General features: G+C 36.8%; 1 protein-coding gene and 1 long non-coding RNA gene across 2 annotated transcripts in view; both read right to left on the bottom strand.

Annotated features, from left to right (window-relative positions):
• LOC134801849 (uncharacterized) overlaps window positions 1-24,457 on the bottom strand; it is a 30,211-nt gene that overhangs the window by 5,099 nt on the left and 655 nt on the right. The gene's annotated exons all lie outside the window — the stretch shown is intronic.
• LOC134801923 (uncharacterized) lies at window positions 1,314-24,028 on the bottom strand. The gene is made up of 2 exons (XR_010145754.1): window positions 23,724-24,028; window positions 1,314-1,547 (listed from the first exon to the last, which is right to left on the bottom strand). It is a non-coding gene; the product is annotated as an uncharacterized LOC134801923 (long non-coding RNA).

The following is a 24,457-nucleotide window of genomic DNA, read 5'->3' as shown; positions in this document are numbered from 1 at the left end:
AAACTTGATGGTTTTAGTTATATATAACTCCGCTCTAGAATCTTTGAAGGTGTAACGATAACTGGAGTTAAAAGCCACAAATTCCTATTTTCACATCACAATCGAGGGCCAAATTAATATTCACACACTATAGGGCCGTAAAAGTCTTTAGTCTTTTTGAAGTCTTTATTCACAGAGCCCTAAGATATGATTTAAATAATGATTACAAAACTTGATGGTTTTTAACTCGGCTCTAGAATATTTTAAGGTGTAACGATAACTGCAGTTAAAAGCCACAAATGTCTATTTCCACATTCACAATGACATCGAAGGTCAAATAGGATCGAAGGTCAAGTCTTTGTTCACAGAATGCAAAGATTGGATTTAAATAATTATCACAAAACTTGATGGTTTTATAACTCCGCTCTAGAATATTTCAAGGTGTGATGGTAACTGGTGTTAGCCACAAGTTTTATTTGTCAGTCTTCATATATCTTCACATAGTCCAGAAAATAGTCAACTTCACACAGTTGAAATTGAATTATAACAACATTTTATAGTGTCAATAAATTCCACTCTTGATGTTGAACATAATATGCCAAAGATGTATGTTGTATGTTGTTTGAATGTATGTTGTGAACTGGAACAGGCATTGTTTGGTGACCAACACGTACAAGGCGGCTGCACAATTTAGTTGATTTGTGTAGTGATGAGACATTATATCGATATTGTTATATTCAAATATATGTACATATTTGAATTGTTTACTTTATTTATTATAATCTACGAGTAAGCCAAATGTAAGAATGGTCCCTTATAATTTTTAATTGGAATGTTACTATAAAATATGTAACTTCCCTTAAAAATTGCCTATACCTACGAATTAATATTCCTTGCTCATCTTGCACCTTGTAATAGGTAATATGGTGTAATAAAGACATGTCTACATATGAGACATACAAACATTATCTCGACTTCTGGCCGAAAGGTGTCGTACTTCGGAGGTTCCGGGGCAAACTGCCGAATCCGACACAAGACCAGACGATGCAACGGAACCACGCCGTTTTGTCGTCTAAATAGTGTTTGGTTTTAAGTTTATAAAATATGTATGTTAGTCTGTAAGGTATTTGTAATATGGGTTGTTGCCTGATTTTTTCTAAATAAATAAATAAACTTATTACACCTTGTAAGGAAAACGAAATTATAATAATTACTACTTAGGAATAAAAAGTACTTTTAGTGGTATGTGACAATAAATTAGAAAAGCGGCCAAGTGCGAGGCGGACTCGCCCATGAAGGGTTCCGTAGCAGCAAGTAACATAATAAAATTGCTGTTTACGATTTATGACGTATTAAAAAAAAACTACTTACTAGATCTCATTCAAACCAATTTTCAGTGGAAGTTTGCATGGTAATGTTCTTCATATATTTTTTTTTAGTTTTATCATTCTCTTATTTTAGCAGTTACAGGGGGGGGGACACATTTTACCAATTTGGAAGTGTGTCTCGCGCAAACTATTCAGTTTAGAAAACATGATATTAGAAACCTCAATATCATTTTTGAAGACCTATTGAATTATAAAAATTGAGTTTCAGTTCTAAGTATGGGGAACCCCCACAATTTATTGTTTTTTTTCCTATTTTTGTGTGAAAATCTTAATGCGGTTCACAGAATACATCTACTTACCAAGTTTCAACAGTACCTAATAGTTGTTATAGTTTCGGAAAAAAGTGGCTGTGACATACGGACGGACAGACAGACAGACACGACGAATCCATAAGGGTCCCTTTTTTTGCCATTTGGCTACGGAACCCTAAAAAGAATATAAAGATTTTTTTACGTACCTACCTACCTAATTACAAAAGTATTTTTTTTTATACAATAACCCCTATACTGAAAATGTATAAGTAATGCCGAATAGTTATTGCGTGAATAGTAATTTGTTACATGAGTATTGCGTAGTGGTATTTTTTTGTAGGTACCATTTTTATGAAAAAAACTATCGATGTCGATAAAGTAAATTGCTCAGCACTGCTGGCTACTTCACCAATGGAAAATTATGACTGCGGATATTCAACTGTTGTTGTTGACAACCCAGAATCAGACATCCTAGAATTAGAATTATCCTAAGATACCTACCTAGGTACAAATACATAAGAAAAAAGACACTGGTGACTATCACAAAACATGTACCATAATAAATAAAAATAAACATGTACGAATAGGTATACAGGGTCATTTTTGGACCGTTAGCCATATTGTGCGAGGTGATTAGGTAGGCCATACTGAACAACTTTTTCTATGGGACCAACTCCGAGATCACAAAAATTTTTTTGGCCGTGTCATACATTTTGGTCGAGTGGATGTCGACGTTTTCTATGGGAAGGCCAAATGTTTTTTGGGATTTCGGGGTTGGTCCCATAGAAAAAGTTGTTCAGTGTGACTTACCTAATCACCTCGCACAATATGGCTAACGGTCCAAAAATGACCCTGCATATAAACAACAATATCAGAAAAAACATTAGAGCCGATACAGACGGACTGCAACCCGACTGCAATTTGTATGGGAACTGCACGCATTTCTGCAAGAAAAAAACTGTCCGAAAAAAATTTCAGCTTAGTGACGCATTTTTCCATACATTTTGTATGGACCGTCACAAATCGGACACCCAAAATTTGTATAAAAACTGGGGGCACTTTTCTTTTGTTACAATCATTCAATCAATAGTCTTCGTGATTCTGAGTAGAAATAACCGAAAAGTTTGTTCTTTAGGTTTACGAGAAAAGTAAATGGTTCACTTTATTCTGAAAACCCACATCAATAACAAATTGAGTTGCTATTTTAAAAGTTCAAATGGGCTTATTCAAACCAGCAAGGTTAAAGTTTAAATTGCAATCAGTTCCATCCAATGCTTTCATATTTCTGTTTCAAAACGAACAAAAAAACCACTTCGGATTGACTCAAACTAGAGTTAATTGAATCAACTCAGTTATTCGTTTATGGAACTCGGTTGACTGCAGCCTGGGAGGCCAATTCGAAGTTACATTTTGACACCAATATGATAGGTACCTATCTAAATGATGTCAGTAGCTCGCGCCAATACATGTATATACAGATGTAATTCATTATTGTTTTCCTTCGTATTTTCTCAGAAACGTTCGTATTTGTCATGCTACTTCAGTCAACCTCGGTTTTTGTACCGAGACTGACTGAAATAGCAAGACACGTTCATACGTTTCTGTGAAAATACGATGGAAAATAATTATGCACTACATTTGTACCTACGGACAACTACGGACGAATACGAGCGAAATGCACTAATGACTGAGATATTTTGATATCATCAGACATAAAAGTTATTATGGCAAAACAAAGTGATTGACAAAATAAAATATCGACATGTCTGTTATCGATGTTACCTTAACGTTATACTTAATAAGTTTTTGGAAAAATTTCATTTTTGTTACAAGCTTTTATCGCTGACTGTACTTTTCTTACGACAGACAACTAATACTCATCGAGACAATTCTAAAAACCCCTAACACAATTAGGTTGCGCTGTTTCATCACAGAGTTCCTATGGCCACCTCCTGTCTCCATCATCAGATCAGCTCGATGGTATCAGAATATTGCATTGTCATCCGATTTATACATGCATGCAAAATTTCAGCTCAATCGGAAACCGGGATGTGGATCAAATTTAACTTGCAAGATTTAATTACAGACAGACAACGGTCAGATGAAACTAAATAAAAAAATATTTATTACATTTTATACGAAGATAGCTACCGTGAAATACACAACACGTTCGATATCTTCTTCTCTTTTGAGTATATCTTGGTAGTTTTCTGTTCTTTTGGCACTGTATACTACAGTTTACGTTTTAATTTTTTAATAATTCTCGGTAACTTACCTACAGCAAGAAGAAGTTACATATTTTAAATACTAATCTACCTAAGACTTATCGATAACAGATTTATCGATGTTTCATTTTCTCAAACACTCGTTTTTGCCACAAAAACTTCTAAGTCTGGATATCATCTTGATATCACAATATAAATTTGAATTGCCGACCAGTTCGTTAGTGCTTTGTTTAAGTTAATTAGGCATCTTAATAGTCAAGGTTAGGACGAAAAAAATGATAAAGAATGTTGAAATAATTATAAAAGAAGAACTCTTTACTACGAGCTAATATTTAAAGGAATGCCCTACAGACGATCTCCTAAAAAATATTTGTAGAAGATTAAGTACTACATACAAAAAAATTTAGGAAATAGTAGGGTAATTAGCCAGTAACTGGCCATCCTAAACTAAAAATCAATTTTATTCACCTTATAAACAGAATTCATTTTAATAGTATTAAGGTGGCTAGTTATTGAAGGCTAACCAGTTATTGAAACCTTACACTAAAATGAAATTAAGTTGAGAATGGGTTACAAGCTTAAATTAATTGCTACTCTAGTAGTCTCACCGGACTCTACCTTGAATTTTGTTTATAGGAGAATAGAATTCATTTTTAGTTTAGTGTGTCCAGTTATTAGCTGGTGGCCAGTAACAGAATTACCTAAAACTCTTTTTAATATTTAGGTTAATTTACTCAAACTTGGATAACTAGTTAATATAATACGAGTCTCTTCAACTACCTACCTATGTTCTTTTATTTATTTAAAAACCATAAAAATAATCTAGTAATAATTTACTTCACTAAAGTTTAATTGTTAATTCTCAAGTCTCAAAATTATGTAACAACTATTTACATAGTTTATTATTCAGTTACCTTACCTACCAAAAAAATATCCAAAGAGGCTAAATACACGAATTTCATAAAACAAAATAAATAAATACCTAAATATTGTACGAATTTTTTTACACAAATTGTCTAAGCCCCACGGTAAACCCGATAAAATCCGAGTGTATTTTCCATTTCAGTTCAATCATCATTATTTATGTAAGTAGGTAATAAAACATGCCTCTATGTAAATAGGCCTACTTAGGAGCTTACATGCTAATTTCTTGCAAGGGTGAAATATAACATATTCCAACAAAGTAGCAAATAAACCTTATGCGGCTGTCAAGTTTAACAATGGCGTAAAACTCTTTACTGTGCCCTTACCACGAGTCTACCGCGACCGTTTACTCTAGGGATTGTGTAAACTCACTCAACTCATATTGAAATAGGTAGCCTCAAAAAAATTACTATATTTAGCTACGACACCTACGGCAAACGAGATTATAACATAGGTATAAAAAAATTAAAACCTTCGTTTTTAACCTTAGTAATTGTCTAAAAACATTTAATTTCAGGTAAATGGGCTTAATTTAATTAATTAATTGAGCCACAAGGCCGCTTGTGTGACGTAATCATGCGGACATGATATATGTGGGACATTTATGACAAAAATTAAAAATGGTTTTCTCTGTTTACACTCGACAAATGCTATTAAAAGTAATAAATAATTTATAAAACTCCTAATTTTTTTTCGTATTTCACCCAGGCCATAAAAATTAATCGTTCAGTAATTTATTGCTTGTGAAATTAATCGTATTAGGACACCCTTTTATCAAAATTTACCAACCAAGAAAAGTCTGCAGAGATTTTGACAGCACACGCAGTGCCAGTGTTATTTAACGTCATAATTTCATAGAAGTTTGACGTTTAAAATAACACCTGCACTGAGTGTGCTCATGTGCTATCAAAATCTCTGCAGACTTTTCTTGGTTTAACTCTACGGAACGGACCGTAGCTTACACAACAATAAACTTAAATATTTTATTTCCATAAATCCTGAAAGACCTGAAATGGACAAAGTTAGCTAAACTTATTCACTTAGCCATTCTCGGGTGAGACTGAAATCTCTCACGCGATATAAGGCTGAGATAATAAAACATTCATATGAAACATTCATAGACTTATGAGGGGTAAAATCCAGAGATTTTCCTTTCACTATAGCAAAAAATAGTTTGAATTATTGTTTTCTATAGTTCGTTTTTTTAGCATTAGAAGAAAGGTAAACGATCTTGATGTCTTTTAATTGAAAAACACGTTTTAAAAATAAGTCACGGCAAATACATAACAATTATGAATCTAATACGATCATTTATTATATTCTTCTGCTTTCATAAGTAGTTACCTACTGATTTTTAAAAACCATTTTTCAATTAAAAGACATGTCAAGATCGCTTACCAGAGACGTGCGCGCCGGTCGAAAAAAATCGGGCGGCGGCGCGCCAGGAAATAATTCACGGCGGTGGCGTAACGCCGGCGGCGTGGGATTTTTCAACTTTTCAATATTAAAACGTATATAGGGAAAAAAATCTCAAAAAACTGTGTTAGTATCATTTGTTTGGTGTTATTATCTTATTATGTGGTTGTTTATTGTTGAAAAATCATGAAAAAAATCGATTTATAATAGTTTGGAAAAAAACATAGGTATGTCAAATATGTTGGATGTTGCCAGGTTCAGTGTAAATAAGAAGATACGCCGCATAATGAAAAGACGTCCAGTATTTTGGCCGTTGCCGAGTATACATACCGTAGGTACTTTATGTGCATAAGGTTTTTTTTGTCAATTTCATGTTTTTTTTAATAAATATAGAATAATTGCATTTTTTAATTACAAATACTCTTACGGATAATGTCTAGTCAAGTTATGTTAATATGAATTTAAGTAAAACCCATTTTTTTTTATATTTTTTCCAAAAACTATATAGCTCGTATAGGTGCCTAGGTGGTAAAATTTTACCAGTCATTGACGTCATTTATTAAACTTAGCGGGGTATCGTAGGTTGTATCATCTGAGCAATGGTTTTTACAATAATGTATGCAATTTTATAAATATTTTCGTAAGAAAATTCTCAAATGAAATCGGGTCTGCCTCTTGATGTCTTGATGAACGCACAGGAAAAAAAATCCGTAAAAATATTTTTATCTATTTGGTTCATTACGTTAATACGACTTTTTAAAACGTTTTGTAACACCTTACATGCCTCTGTTTAATTTATTTACCATAAAAATTACCAGAATATTTGATAATTTGATAATATGAATATTCGCAATGTCCAACATACTGGACTTAGCAAAAGTGCCCTGTAGTCGACAACGGTTAAAACACTGGACATTATACTTTGTAAATGTGTTTTACCCATACATACAACACATTTTTATGTAAATCATACTGCCACATAAGAAATAGTTAGTATGGTGTTGGTGCGACATAAAATAGTAGAATTTAAATTATATAACTAAAAAAAATCCGTACTAAATTATTGCCATGTTTAAGTAAGTATTCTACCTCAAAAATGTGAGAGTTACGTAGGAAGTGGCGCCCACAATAATTTTCAACTATTTCTTATCGGAGTATAACCTATTACATATTTTAACGCTGCATAATACTGTCTTAGAAAAAAATATTCGGCGCGAATTTTAAACTACCGGCGGCGGCGGCGGCGCGCTGACTCCTTATGGCGCGCACGTCTAATTACCTTCTTTCTAATGCTAAAAAAACGAACTATACAACATGGTATAATAATATACTCCGCCTGGTACTCCATTCCCGTCTTTTCTAGGTCACCTAACTGACACGGGCCTACGTCATCATGCGACTGCGCTATATGATAATATGCGATAGCGCTATATATAGCGGCCATATTGTTGTGACGTAGGCCCGTGTCACTCTGGGAATGGAAGACTATGTTTTATTAGACTATGCTATACAAGAAGACAAAAGCATTGGGTACTTCCAAATTAAATAAACGAATCCAATGTATCTTTGAACATGATTTATTTTGCAAAAGCTACACTGTATAGGACAAAATTAATTTAAAATTAAACGTTTTTTTAAGAAATATTTGCTATTAATTCATGTTACTACTTCTACTACTAGTTCACGTTCTACTACGCTAAGGCAAAGGTAAAAGTACTTTTGCAGCGGCTTCAAGTAAACCCTTACTATCTTTATGTTCCTCGTACAAAAGAAATGCTTCCTCATCAACGTACCGGTAAATTTGGTCGAAACTATTCATCAAGTAATTGAAACACCCAAAATTCTTTATACAGGTGTTTTCCGCGTAGCCGTAAGCCCAATACAGAACTACATCTTGACAGTTGCAGGACAGTAATTCGTAATGAAACCTCCCCTTAGTTTCATTTATAGTGCAATCCATACGGTCAATAATTTCGTTCATCTTCAGACGGGATTCCGTGTCGCCGCCTTTTTCATCATCAATTACATCAGCTCTTGACAATACTCGGTTCTCGTGATACAAACACTGCGTTGAATTGTAGTACGATGAATTTCTGAACGAATCCATCCTGATAACGCCGGCATGAGTCGACTTGCCTCCAGCCACTGCCACTTCGATGACGTTATCGTTGAGGACCATCATGTAATGTTCCGCTAATTTGCTCGAGGGAATCCTACAAGAGATAATATCACCCGTGCGAGGCCGACGGCGGACAATCGACTTAAAAGACTGGTTAAGGTCACCACCCAACGTGCCAAAAACCTCTTTGCCTTCGTCAGTTTGAAAAATTTGGTAGCTTCGTACCGTGCCCTCCACAAATTCTCCGTGAATGATCGGGCGGTACAAATAGGTCGTTTTAAGTGTATCTATAGCAGCCTCCACTTTGCCAACGGTAGCTACGAAGGTTTCGCTGGCGCTAGTAACGCTGCCTCGACGTGTTCTTGTTACATTTCTTCTAGTTCCATCTGTAATGTTGAAGCCCGAAACTAGAAGTCCCCTCGCTCCGCAAAACAAAATGAAGACGAATGCTAACTCGTTCATGTTTGCTGGTACTCATGATCGTTGGCGAGATACCGGCCATTATATAAGTAGAGGAATATTATCAGCAGTTGGTTCACAGGTCACGGGTAATCTAAGTGAAGTCTGGCGGATATGAAATTCCAAAATGACGTTAGACAATTTCATGCTAACAAGACCTCATAATAATTGTTTTTGTAATAATTTTCCATGTGCACATCGTGGGTTATCCGCAGATGGTCTAGAACGCAAAATGACTAGTGTGTTTTTCTTGTTGCATACGTTTTAGAGCGAGATTTTGAGTAGTCTGTTGTAGTTTTTGAACTTATTTTTTATTTAAATAATTTTGGGGTTCGTGATCAATTTGGTAAGTATTGATTTAAATTTTAAAGTAATGTTACATTATATTTGTGGGAGGGCACCTTCAGTACAGCAGCGCACGCAAAGCGCCCAATACGCGCCATGTACGTACGTCACTCTTTTAGTATGAGGGCACCGAAGGTGCCCGGTATTAGATCGCACACAGTGCACTACGTATGTCGAGCTACGTCCAGCCCTTTTAGTACAAGGGCGACGAAAGGCGTCCGGCATTGGATCGCGTGCAGCGCGCCACGTAATGCCACCCGGATTACGCCCGACTCTTTTAGTATGAGGGCGCCAAAGGCGCTTGGCATCGAATCGCGCGCAGCGCGTAGCGCGCCACGTTCATCGGGCTACGCCCGAATATTTTGGCATCGCCCTCATACTAAAAGCCGGCGCACGGCTTTTAGTATGAGGGCGCCGAAGGCGCTTACAGAAAGCGCCGTGTTCTATTTGATGTGACGTCATATAACCTATAACCAGCGGACAATCGTGTAAGCTCGGCGATGGCTCGGGACGCCACACTCCAGCAGTGAACCACCGCCCCCGCACCGCCGCCTCGCGCCGTTCGCTCCCGTGGTGCATTAGCGCGTTTCGTAGCGCGATTTGAAAATTTTCGATTTCTTCATTTTATATTTTTTTACATGCTCAGTTGGCCGCCCCTCTCAATCTCATGTGCCGCCCGGGGCCATGGCCCCATGGCCCCCCTAGCCCCCCCCCTCCCCACGCTACGCCCCTGGTTCCTCCATAAAGTGGCCTTGGAATTTTGCGGGTGTATATATTATGACTATACCCCTGTTTTAATTTTTAACCAAATTTAAAATTTCAAAACAGACAGGATCTCGTTTCTCGATTCGGTGGGATTTTTCTTTATTATTGTTACCTGATATCTCGAAGGACAGAGGTCGTGATTGAGGAAATTCTTTTTTTTTTTTAAGAAAACAAGGAAACTTCAAATAATATTAAGTAGATTCACATATACGAAGGTCCGAAAGTTGTTAGCTGCTCAGACTCTACTGTTGCGATAGCAATAAATATTATTCATACCATCGTGAGGGCTCTTTCAGTACTTATTGAGGTGGTGTAAATTCATTTGTAGAAAACGCTTAGTTTTGTGTAAAATGACAAAAACACCAAAGGTGATATATTTATCACAAATCTTTTGCAATAAATTTATTGCAATTGCAATTACATCGGTAAACCCGTTTTAGAGATAAACGATAAAATTAATTTGTGCATAAATAAACAATACCTACTACTGTTAACGCACATGCTGGAAAATACTGCAAGATAACGTATCACACAACCTTGAAACATAACTATCTATTACTTAGCAATACAATCTTGGGGTTAAAGTATAATTTATTAATTTATTATTATTTATGACGCCACTGGTGACCGTAGATCTGGCAGCTTCCTCGCACAAAGAATAAGTATTGCGATACAGCGAGGAAATGCTGCCAGCATCTACGGCACCATTCCGCAGGGGGATATTTTGTAATTTTTTTATTTTAAGTTTAGTTTTATTTATTTTTAGATTTAGTTTTTAAGTTTTGTAGGTTAGTTATTTAATTATGTTTTTTTTTCTAGTTATGTATATTAAGTTTGTATGCATTTATTAAATAAATATACATAATATTATATATTAAAAAAAAATATGAGCTGAGATAGATGTGATATACTAAAAAAAAGTGCCAAGCCTTCCTGCGCTTGCTGCGTATTCATGTGGCCCACTGATTAGGTAACAGTCCGCCGGACGGTATCGGCCTGTCAGTTGTTCGGAACTGTCAAAATGTTCTTCTAACTGACAGGCCGATACCGTCCGGCGGACTGTTAATCAGTGGGCCCCTTTAGCCGCGTAACCTCGAGACGCCACAGTTCGATTCCCGCCTCAGCCACTCGAGGGTTTAGTCACTCTTTCTTTTCCTGCGGGGTTGCGTAATGCATCGCAACATTCGCATTATTCGCAACCATAATGAGTTTTTCACCACACCAGCTCGGAAAGGCTTACTTTGCACTTCAAAAACGGATAGCAAAGTTGTACTTTGCTATCAGTAATTCACATGTGAGGCAAAGTAATCAAATGCAAATTTTGAGTTGTTTTCTTATGTTTGCTGGTAGAATTGACTTTTAAATGATGATTTTGGATGATAATATTTAATAACATTCATTTGAATTTGATTTGGTTTGATTTTGTTTGATATTTTACATTAAATATTGGCTTCGGGTTGGTGTGGTGAAAGATTTGGTGTTTCACTCGGGGGAAAATTTTGTTTAACCCTCGTGCTTTGAGACCCTCGCAACGCTCAAGATTCCATTTTTCGATTTTGGAATCTTTCGCTAGCTCGGGTTGTAAAACAAATAACTATTGTAGTGTTTAGTTTTAAAATATATTTTTATAATATGTATACTACTTTTAAGGTTTTTGTCTCAAATAAAGTTTTTCATTTCATTTTATTTAGTTACATCTATTACACCAACATTTAAATGTGAACCTAGTTCATAAATTGCAAATTCAGTTAAGAAATTGAATAAAAATTATACAGCACTTTTTCTCCCCCAATCTAATCTGAAATACCGTTCAAATTGTATTACGCCTGTCTGCGACCTCCGTCAAAATTGTCTCCATTTTCGTAGCTGGCTTAATTTAGTAATATTCCCTACTTTAATCTGTGTTTACGAGCGTATGGTATTGTCAATGACCTTGGGGATAAATTTGGAGCCATCGCTAAATTGATTATGAAACTATTTTCGTCACAAGACAAAAAAGGGCTTACCTACGTCATTCAAATGGGATCCCTTTGTTTCCCATAAAATTTTAAGTCATAATGTATTGTTTGTCATATTATCGTTAGTCATAAAACTGAAACCGTTAACTTTTCAGGATTTTCGTAAGGTTATTGTATAGATAGGTTAGGTAGGGTATGGTAGGGTAGGGTAGGGTAGGGTAGGGTAGGGTAGGGTAGGGTAGGGTAGGGTAGGGTAGGGTAGGGTAGGGTAGGGTAGGTATAGATAGTTAGAGTTGGCGGAAGATAGGGAAAGCTGGAAGATACTCCACCGACAAGAGAATAACTCTTAAGTTAATGATGATGAGGTTAGGTTAGGTTAGGTTTGTTTTATGGCAATCCTAAAAGGTTACGCGTTCCTAAGAAAAACTAATTATGACTAACGAAGATTCGGACAAACAATACATTATGGCTTAAAACTATTTGGGAAACAATAGAGACCCCATTCAAATGTATTAAAAATTAGACATAGCTTGAAAAAGGCAAAGTAGTAGGCTGTGACAAGACTATGACAAGGACTCGATTGGCTATGCTACTCGCATAGAAAGTTCCATACTTCCAATATCCCTATATTACCTTTCCATACAATTAAAGTTTCATCTAGTTCGGTCATCTCCCGCCTACTCCCTAGTCACCTCTGTAGCATTGTTGCTAAGTGGAAGTCTCACGTATGGCCTAAATGGGGTTGGCAACTGTCAAAGGTTTCCATAGCTGGCGCCATCATAGCTTGCCCCTTTTTCTATGAGATTTGGCTTAAAGGACTGGCATCCAGGGCATAAAATTCCATCAAAAAAGCAAAAATTTGACACAATTCTAGGGATTGACAGGGCAAGCTATGCTGGCGCCATCTGCTAAATACTCCGGCCAACCCCATTCAGCTGCAAGTTCCTAATATAGTGATGTAGTCAGAAATAGACAAGCTAACAAACCGAAGGCCACACTATTCATCCATTGACAAACTAAACTTCAGTTTGCAAAAATATAAATAGAACTGCAGACGAGATTAAAATTGCTACGTTTGCACTACAGTTATTGAATATTTGATACGTATTTTATCCTTGTTTTAAACTGTATTTTTCACAAATTAATGCAATTTCAGGCAATCATACTTGATTGTAATATCAAATGTACATACGATTCTGTTCCTAATTCCATGGTAATAAGGCGAAATACGTATACCTACATATTATTGTCGCCGGATTTCCACATAAATATCTGTAATAAATACAGCCGGCAGGATGAGATATTAGGTACGTTATCGACAAATGCACAAAAATATTTTCATTGTTTACATGTTACATTGACGACTTGGATGCATTTTAGCCGCATTGGCGGGAACCTCTACAAACGATAGGGTGAGTGGAGGGAACGAGGGGAGGCCTTATCAAAAATTTTGAAAAAATACACAAATTAGTTCTTTACCTATAGATGACAGGAAAACCTATTAGAAATGTGTAGTCAAGCGTGAGTCGCACTTAATGTACGGGACCCTTGGAACGCGAGTCCGACTCGCACTTGGCCGGTTTTTTTTGTACCGAGACTGACTGAAATAGCAAGACACATTCGTACGTTTCCGTGAAAATACGATGGAAAATAATTATGCACTACATCCGTAAGTCATATCACATCGACTTCGCTAACAGATTGGCAGTATATATATTCCTGAGCTTTACGGATTCGATTGAGGTAGCCATACAAGGCAAACGTCTTACGTAATCGACCTCCTCGTGAAATACCCCTAAAACACCCCTATAATCATGCCGGCGTCATTGAACACTGAATGAACCATCGATTTACACTTGACCCGGCTTAACCTCTAGATTGTTTCGGGCAATTTGCGTGTCTTGACGTCATAAGCTCAGGGTGCGTAGCCAACGTGCAATCGTTGACGCTCCGTAGCGATCGAAACGCAACTGTCACTGCCGCACTAGTGGGGAGAGTGATAAAGAGAGATGACTACATCACGCTACGGAGCGTTAACGATTGGCACGTTGGCTACGCGCCCAAGCTTAATATTTTCCAGACTTAATCTTTTCGACGCCGTGTCAAACACAAAAGCTGTCAAAACTGAAATTGAACTTTATGCATATACACGTAGGTCTATGTTGCTCTGTGGTCTGTAAAGGATTAATTTATAGTTATACTCTGTCAAGCAATTTCCGTCAGAAAAGACAGGCAAATTTAAAAAAATGTAGGCGCGAAGGGTTATCGTCCCATAGAAAATTTGAATTTCGCGCCTTTATCTACTGACAAACTTGTTTGACCGGCTCTAAAATTAGTGCATCAATCAAGCCCAGCTTATTGCAGCCGCCCACGATATCCGGAAATGGTGACAAAGTTCAAGTGCATTAATTTCCTCTGACGTGCAGGGAACCGACAGCAGCTTATTTTACCTGGTAGCCGCCTACGTCTTTCTAAATTTGACGCGAGTGTAAAATCCATTCATGAAACCTTTTTGCTTTTATAGTTCGTTTTTTTAGCATTAGAAAAAAAATCTTGACGTGTCTTTTTATTGAAAAACACTTTTGAAAAATAAGTCACGGCAATATACACAGCAAAATAAGTAACAATTATGAATCATATATATACGAATATTTACATTATTTTGCTTTCATAAGTAAATAGTTACTGATTTTTAAAAAGCGTTTTTACGTCATGATTGCGTAGTCTTTTTCTAATGCTAAAAAAACGAACCATAGTCTGCTATGCTGTATGTAGACTGTAGGCTAATAGGCCAATCAAATTTTAGATTTATTCGATGAATTAATCTAGGAATTCAATGGAGTCAAGCTGGAAATCGTTTTGATACCTTTATTTGGTTCTGAATGCGTGTAATCCAAGTCTGCTCAATCCCAGGAGGTGTGCATAATTTTTGTGAGCTTTGGGAGATACATTTTTCCTTGGATTACCAAACCACTTGATGTAGAAGGAACCCACTACACTAGTGAAAACGAATTTTCGGATTTTAACATGATTATACAAAAAATAAAGAAATTCAAAGTGGTGGCTATTTTTTACAAACTTTGACTACGAATTCAAATTAAGGTAGGTACCTTTCGGATCCTCAAAATTAAGGTATTAAAACGAATTCCAACCTGCTGGGTGTTAAATTTTCGAAAAAATCTGATTTGATTGGCCTAGACTAGACCTAACTAGCAGACTTAAAAACGTTCCATGAATGTATTTTCCAGTCGCATCAAATTTAGAAATGCATAGGCGGCTCCCAGGTCTCTGAACGTTATACAGTAAATGAATGCAGTACGGCTACCACCAGTTTTGACATTGACATAACGCTCACGTTTACGTAACTTACTTTCTATGCATCTCGCTCGTACTCGCATATGCGAGCAATAGTGGAAACGAGATGTACAGAAAGTAAATTACGTAGACGTGAGCGTTATGTCAATGTTAAAACTGATGGTAGAGGCTCAGTTGAACTTTATCGCCATTTTTAGATATCGTGGGCTGGGCTGAAATATGCTAATTTTAGTGAACTTTAAGCATTCAAGCGTCCAACTTTCGGCAGCTTACAGGCTTTAACAAAATTTGTATTTTCCTTGTATAAATTTTTTTAGTAACGAAAACTAGTCAATCGGTTGCGTCGTTCAAGGAGAGGTTAAAGAAGCTATGGTTATCTGATCTGACTGATGTATTTGTCTATATTTCTATTGTATAGTTGCCTTATATCATTCTAATTCTTTCCAATTCTTAGTGTATTTTCCCCATTCCTCTTTGTGTAATATATGTATGTTTATCCTATAAATTTTGTATGTATTTATATCCTTTATCTTTCTGGTACCTTGTTTTACATCTTGCTGCATTTGTCACCCTCTTTTCACTTTCTCCTCTCATCTACTCAAAGTTTAACTGGAAGAGATCCCTCAAAGGGATAAGTTCGCCTTTGTACTTCTTACTAATTGTATGTTATTTTTAATATGTATTCATGTACAATAAAGAGTTTACTACTACTACTACTACTAGTACCCGTACTGTTTATTAGAGTCAGTCCAAAATAAGTTTGCAACGATTTTGATAGCACACGCAGTGCAAGTGTTATTTGTACGTCATAATTTCATTGAAGTCTATGGATGACTCACGCTAGACCGGGCCGGGCCCGAGCCGAGGCGTCCGACATGTCATTTTCTATGACGGCCGGTCTAGCGTGAGTCATCCTTAACTCTACATAAAATCTACCTAGCTATTATTTTATCTCTGAACGACTAAAATAATTAATGCAGCTGAACTTTAAAATAGACCGTCCACTTTCAGATAACGTGGGCTGGGCCCAAATACACATTGGACAACATTGACTGAGACTATTTTTAACCGACTTTAAAATTTAGTAAACTAAATTCGTACCTAACCTAAAGTTCCGGGTTACATTGGCAGCAACAGCATTGATTGATACTATTTTTAAACCGAATTAATTCAAAATTCAAAATTTATTAAACTAGATACGTACCTAACCTAAAATTAGGGGTTATCCCGCCTACGACAAGCCTCCGAGGCCTGTCAATGGGGTTGGCAACTGTCAAAGGTTTTATAGATGGCGCCAGCATAGGTTTAGAAACCGCTGCCTAATTAGATCGGTCTGACTTGAAAATTTAATAGATTAAGTTAAATATTAATTTTACGCGATTAAGTCATTGTGAATAATATTTAAATACATATAATAATGAGAATAAAACGTGAAAGTTTAAATCAGTGAGCTGTCTAGTCTATTAAATTTGAAATAATAGAATAGAATACCATTTATTTCAGTATTAAAGTACCTAACTACACAGTTATACAGTACATACCGTAAAACGGGGTGAGTAGGTTTCGCGGGGAGAGGTGGGCTATGAATGGGGAGAGAAGGTTTGAGAGGGGGGTGAGAAGGGATTTTAAGGCTACTGCTACAAAAATAATGTATTCCAATTTAAAATGGAGCTATAGTAATACGCATAATAAAAAAAACATCGATCCGACAATCTTCCAAAATCACCTTGGTATGAAAACCCCTCTCACCCCAAATACGAGGCACTACGGGGTGAGGTGGGCTTTCCTCTTTATCGTCAAAGTAATGGAACTACCCAAAATAAAATAAAAACTAAAATACAAACGTCCGGAACACTTATTATATACACCATTCAGTTTTCATATGTAAAAATAAAATGTTATCGAGGTTTGATTTTCAGTTTTGACCCTACTCTATTTTACGGTACACAGAAAGAAAGAAAAAAAAATGGCTTATAACTAACTTGTACACTGTAACTACACTGAAAAAGGTGAACACTCAGCATGATGCCGGGGCCTACTGGAGTAGTACCTGACGCTGGTCTTCCGTGAACACCTGTACTACTAGCTACAGTAGAGTTACTAAGATAAAACTATAGATAACTAATAATTACGACAATAAATAACGAAGCGACAATGAAGCAGTTGACATCAAGTGATTTAGTCAATAATTAGTCATAATAATACCTACATACATGTAGGTATTATTATGACTAATTATTGACTAAGTTTGATGTGCCCCCTAAAACGCCCAGTTTCCCACCCCCACCACCACCGTTGACTAGACAGCAGCAACGTTAAATAACATTGCCTATCGTGTTCCAATAAACAAAACTTTCATTTAAAATGTTATTTTCTCTGGCAGCGCAGATTTTCATAACAAAAACATATCGCTTAATCTCGGATAGAAAACCAATATTGAACTGTTACGCCACGTTACAGCTAGGAGCGCATTCGATATTTAACAATTTCTACTTGATGTGATCTTACATAACTCCTTATAAGATGAATAAGTCTAAAGGAAAAAACGTGCCTCGGAAATCAAGAAAAAGTTATTCTCGAATAGATGGCGTCACGTGCACCTTTGGCCTCTGCTCGGGTAGATGGCGTTGACGACTCTCTACTTGATGTGATCTTACATATAGTAACTCCTTATAAGATGAATAAAGTCTAAGGAAAAAACGTGCCTAGGAAATCAAGAAAAAGTTATTCTCGAATAGATGGCGTCACGTGCACCTTTGGCCTCTGCTCGGGTAGATGGCGTTGGCGACTAAGTCCCGTGGTACAATTAAATAATGTGTAAAAATCGTGAAAGTTTAATTCCATTTTGGTGACACTGACACCGTTCGATATTTAACACATATCAGTGAAAGAACATGGGTCAAAGCCATATGGCGTTCTAAAAAAATATTTATGCATATATATTATATTTATACATATACATTTTTTTTTGTTTTTACACATTTTCATTTTTAGTCTTAACACTGTGTTGATAGATGGCAGTAAATTTACTGTGACTACATAATTTACCATGACAGTAACTCTCTATACACTCTATTCTCTTTGATATTACTCACATTACATATAAGAGTCTACCTAACCTAACTCTGTGAAGTAGTAAAGTATGAGGGTACATGTTGATACATAACCGTTATAAAGACTTTGCGTGAGTAATGTTCAGTCGACATCAAAAATATGTTTACACTTTTGCACCTCCTTTGTAATAAGGCAAAAAGTGTAAACATATCTTTGACGTCGTCTGTTCAATATGACCTATTTATTTATTTATTTATTTAAACTTTATTGCACAAAGTATATACAAAAATGTACAAATGGCGGACTTAATGCCAAATGGCATTCTCTACCAGTCAACCATAGGGCCAAACAGACATCTACAATTGGTGCAGAGAGAGAAATATACCTATTCAGTGAATATAAACAAAAGCAAACCTATCAACATATAGCCTATAGGTATGCGTGACAATAATGTAGGTAAACAACATATTCACACCAATATACCTAAAGGGGCCCACTGATTACCAGGCCCCGTAGACAACATGCAAATCGCTAACGCTCCGTAGCGAACGAAACGCAACTGTCACTGTCACACTAATATGGAAGAATGACAAAGAGACACATAGCGATTCGATGGCGAAGCTCAAGCGATTGTCACCTTGGCTAGGCCGCCAGTTCGCCAGACGATATCAGCCTGTCAGTTAAACACAAAATTTGTCAGCTCTGAACAACTAACAGGCTAATATCGTCCGGCGAACTATTAATCTGTGGGCCCCTTAACAAAATCCCCCTCTATAATGTCAAATCAATAAATATCAAATCAAGTTGAGATTTTTAACGTTCGGCTAGGTACCGCTGGCTACCAACTGGCACATAAATGAAAGTATCCCTTTTATACGGAAAAAGCGGAAAGCTGGTTTCCAATGTAAGTTTGAACTCAATATTAGTAGGTGTATTTTTGTACAGGTACCTACCACTTCCATAGCAAACTGCATACCGCGAGATAGTATTAGCCGTAGCCTATGGACACTTGCGTCTCACGGCGTGTCACATGCGAATGACCAAACTTTTAAAACCCATACTGTTTCTTAAAGAACCTTATACCATGGGCTGTACTGTAGCTCCTCGAGTGTGAAAGATATATCTATATTACCTACTGCAAAAAGAAAAAAATAACATGTATGAAAGAAATAAGTTTTTTCTCACTGCACCCACGTTCGAGATTCTCTGTGTCGCCCTATGGTTGACTGGTAGAGAATGCCTTAAGGCATTGAGTCCGCCATTTGTAAGGTAAACGTACTGGTGCTCGACGCGGTTCCAGTACATGCCATTTTGAAACTTAAGTCATTGTCAATAGGGGTGACAGCAAGGTGTCATCTATTAGGCATTAGCATGTCGAGCACTAAGTACGTTTACCTTACTTATTTTTATTGTGCAATAAAGTTTAAATAAATAAAATAAAGAAAGAAAAAACCCTACGTCTAAATTTTGTGTTGTATCTACTTAAAGAATTAGGTGCTTAATAAAAGTTTAATAGACGATTACCTAGGCAGGTAACATAGAGTCTAATAAAGATGGACTCTAAACGTCTAAACTTAGTGTTTTAGTAAAAATACAGTACCTAAACTTTATATTACCTATCGTAGCTATTTTACTCGCAAACGTGTCTAAACTTGTTCAATTTCGGTCCGATACAGGCGAAGTTGGGACGCTGTTTTGTAACTTCGCCGGCAACTATTGTTTTTCCTTAGTTTACCTATCTGACCCCGTATCTCAGAGGTATAACTGTATGTTGCTATACTTAGATACACGGTGGCTAAAAAATAAGTGCATTCCCGTTGCCAGGAGTAAAAGTTGCTCAGTATAATGCCAAAACCTCCCTGGCAACGGGAAAGCAGCTATTTTTTAGCCACCTCGTATACCTATGTAGCTACATAGACTATTTGTATGCAGGGAGGGGGTCTAACTACAATCTCTGCAGCTAACTGTTGTACATATAGTCTGACAAAGAAGTTTTACCAGTAACAGTAAAATAAAAAAACTAAGTATATCTTCATATAAACAATTGATCATCCGGTTCGAAGGACCAACAAAAAATATTTTTCTAATATTTAATTGCCTATGAAACTAATGGTCCCGGGTTCTAATCCCTGGTAACCTAGTACCCACAATACAAGCCTTAGTGAGTTTAGTGTGGGACTAGGTTGATATCTGTAATTTTGGACATATTATTAAGGTGCTGGTACTAGTGCTCGACATGCTAATGACCAATAGATGGCACCCTGCTGTCACCTCTATTGACAATGACTTAAGTTTCAAGATGACATGTACTGGGACCGCGTCGAGCACCACCTTATTTGTTTATATTTTAGTAGGTACCAGGACGGGGTAAGGTGAAACGGCATTTAAACCGAATTAATGAGGAAATAATCTTGTTTATTTGTAACAAGAGCTCAAAGTTGAAACTTGTTTTGAGAGAAGTCACTTCTAATATTAGTACGACCTACGGTTTATATCCAATTGACTTTAATCTCTTTATTTTTTGACTACAACGCAATATACCTACCTACAGTACCTACAGTACCTACTGTTCTGAGCTAAGTTAAGAAGTCAGCCGCCAGTATACAGGGTGGCCAAAAAATAAGTGCATTCACGTTGCCAGGGAGGTTTTGGGATTATACTGAGCAACTTTTACTATAGGACCAACCCCGAAATCGCGCAAAAAAAGTTTGGCTGTTTCATACATTTAAGCTGGTTCTTTTTCTATGGGAGGGTAATTTTTTTTTCGCGATTTCGGGGTTGGTCCCATAGTAAAAGTTGCTCAGTATAATCCCAAAACCTCCCTGGCAATAGTGGCAACGGGAATGCACTTATTTTTTGGCCACCGTGTATACAGTCAGCAGCAGAAGTTGCTAAGCGGGCGAGGTGTTCAAAATTACCTTGACGCGTTCTTATTCTGTTAATAACAATAAAGTCGCGTCAAGATCATTTTGAACACCTCGCCCGCTTAGCAACTATTGCTGCTGACTGTACCTACCTATTCAGACTACTCTGACTACTGCTGACGCTTCAAAGATTGTAGAGGAGCAATAGATTTTTTTTTTATATAACCCCCAACGCGGACGTTACGCGATCTTACAAGAAAAAAATTTAACTATAGTAAATACCCCTATTAATGGACGTGGCACCAATAATGAGACTACTTCTAAATCTACTTCAGTAGGTACAGCTTGGCAAAAAAGAGTGGAATTTAAAAAGTGGCAACACTGTAGTGTCGTTCCGTTTTATTATATGTATTGTTTTGAAAGGGACGACACTACAGTGTTGCCACTTTTTAATTTCTACTCTTTTTTGCCAAGCTGTACTTAACATCAGTTTTTAAACACTGGCAACATTTTACCATAAATAAGAGTCAGACCGAAACAAGTCTGCAACGATTTTGATAGCACACGCAGTGCAAGTGTTATTTTAAATGTCAAACTTCTATTATGTACATTCATTTTAGTCCGTTTTAAAAAAAACGGCGGCATACTTTCCATGACTGGAGGAAAAAAATAGATAGTTTTATTTTGTTACTTATGTTGAAACCAATTTCAGCAATTTATTCAACACGTCGAACGAAAACATAAAAGACGAATAAAGGATAACTCACGCTAGATCAGGCCGGGCCCGTGCCGAGGCGTCCGACATGTCATTTTCTATGACGGCCACAGACAAAACATCCTCTAGACTGAGCATAGTCGCGCTACCCCCGCTGCCACGCATCGCATACGGTAAATTTACTCCATGTTCGAGTCGAAAGTGTCTTTGTGTGACGTCCGTGAACTCGATCGTCTTTTGAACGGACCAATCACGGCACGGGATCTCGCTAACCTCGTCCCGCGCACCCCCGCATTTTTGGCAGCATCGGTTGCATGAAATAATAGGGTATTATACTGTATTTAAAATAAATTATTTTACACCATGCATGAAATAAAGCACCAGACAATTATTAGAAAAACACAGATAGGAGTTATTTTTAAACACAAGTTCTATTTAATAAATGGGATACAAATATAAAAAGTAGGTGAGTTGACCGTGACGTCACGATGTAATGTTTCATATAAATTTCATATTAGCAAATCGTTTTGACAGCTCTAAAAAAGTAACTGATTTGACTTGTAGGAAAATACCCTATTGCTCTAAACTACGTCTAGAGGATTCCTAGTCTTTGATGACGGCTGGGGGCCGATTTTTGAATTTCGACCGCTCGATTTCGTGTATTTCGTTCAATAATATCTCCACTACTAGGCATTTAAATTCTACTAATATAATTGAAAACGAGTATTTAAAACCACTCGATTCCAAATTCCTATCGCTCGTATTTCAATAATTAGCATTTCGCCGTTTTCCACCGATTTTCGAGTGACGAAATCGACCGATCGAAATTCAAAAATCGCCCCCCTGATCGGTGATCAGGATCACGTGTTGCTTTCCATAGAAAACGAAGCGTGAGTTATCCTCAAACATTCAACTTTTAATGCGCAAAGTTATAGAAAAAGTTGCAGAGTATCAGTGAAATATCAAAAATACTCCACATTTCCTCTTAAACTTCTACATAATTGGTGTCGTTACCATAATAGACGATCAACTTACACAAAAAATAAACTCGTTATTTTTCCACAAAAGGTTAACAAGTTTACATAATAAAATCATAAATCGTTTCCGAACCCACTTGCCTTTTTTCACGTTTATGATACTAGGGCTCATTTAGACGATGTGAGTTTCATAACATTGCGGGTTTTGATTGGTCGGTTGAATTGGACGTAACCAACAGTCCGCAATGTAACTAAAATCGCATGCGAGTTCGGGCGCAGTCTAAATCAGCCCTTACTTTCATAGAGTTAGACCAAGAAAAGTCTGCAACGATTTGGATAGCATACGCAGTGCAAGTGTAATTTTAAACGACAAACTTCTATGAAATTATGACGTATAAATAACACTTGCACTGTGTGTGCTATCAAAATCGCTGCAGACTATTCTTGGTCTAACTGTAACTTTATCAGAACTACATCCTACAGATACCTACGTATTGATTTGTTTTTGCAGTACCGCGGGAGCGCAATAAGGTCAAAATGTAGGCAAGATAGGAAGGCCGGGGCCTTGACATGACGTACTGGGGCTTATCTTATACGCTTTCTCTTGGAAATAATTGCAATTAGACGGGGAAACACGTCGAGTATAATATATACGTGTTTTAATAGTGACCGGTGCAATATATTAAAAAAAGCGGCTAAGTGCGAGTCGGACTCGCCCATGAAGGGTTCCGTAGCAGCAAGTAACATAATAAAATTGCGGTTTACGATTTATGATGCATTAAAAAAAACTACTTACTAGATCTCGTTCAAACCAATTTTCGGTGGAAGTTTGCATGGTGTTTATCATTCTCTTATTTTAGAAGTTACAGGGGGGGGGGCACATTTTACCACTTTGGAAGTGTCTCTCGCGCAAACTATTCAGTTTAGAATTTTTTTTATATTAGAAACCTCAATATAATTTTTGAAGACCTATCCATAGATACCCCACACGTATGGGTTTGATGAAAAAAAAAAATTGAGTTTCAGTTCTAAGTATGGGGAACCCCCAAATTTATTGTTTTTTTTTTCTATTTTTGTGTGAAAATCTTAATGCGGTTCACAGAATAGGTACTAAGTTTACTTACCAAGTTTCAGCAGTATAGTTCTTATAGTTTCGGAAAAAAGTGGCTGTGACATACGGACGGACAGACAGACATGACGAATCCATAAGGGTTCCGTTTTTTGCCATTTGGCTACGGAACCCTAAAAACATGAAAATATACCTACCATAAAAAAATATACACGGTGGCCAATAAATAAGTGCGGTCCCACTGCCAGGGAAGCTTTGGGATTATACTGAGCAACTTTTACTATAGAACCAACCCTGAAACCCCGAAAATAAATTTACCCTCCTATAGAAAATAGACCAGCCAAAATAGATGAGACAACCAAATTTCTTTTTCGCGATTTCGGGATTGGTCCCATTGTAAAAGTTGCTCAGTATAATCCCAAAACCTCTCTTGCAACGGGAATGCACTTATTTTTTGGCCACCCTGTATATACAGCACACCAAAAGATTTGGCAAATGAACGGATATAAAATATAAAACTGTTTCTTATTTTTTTCGTGTAAAGCTTTTCAGATAACTACAGGTCTTTTGTATCTTTAAGTAGATAACTAACTGGTTAAGTTTGGTTTTCTTTCTTTATTTTGACGAATTTGCC

This window comes from Cydia splendana, chromosome 23, assembly GCF_910591565.1.
Source record: "Cydia splendana chromosome 23, ilCydSple1.2, whole genome shotgun sequence".
Lineage (NCBI taxonomy): Eukaryota > Metazoa > Arthropoda > Insecta > Lepidoptera > Tortricidae > Cydia > Cydia splendana.
The sequence above is the reverse complement of the archived record's forward strand: the minus strand, read 5'-3'. Positions and strand labels throughout refer to the sequence as shown.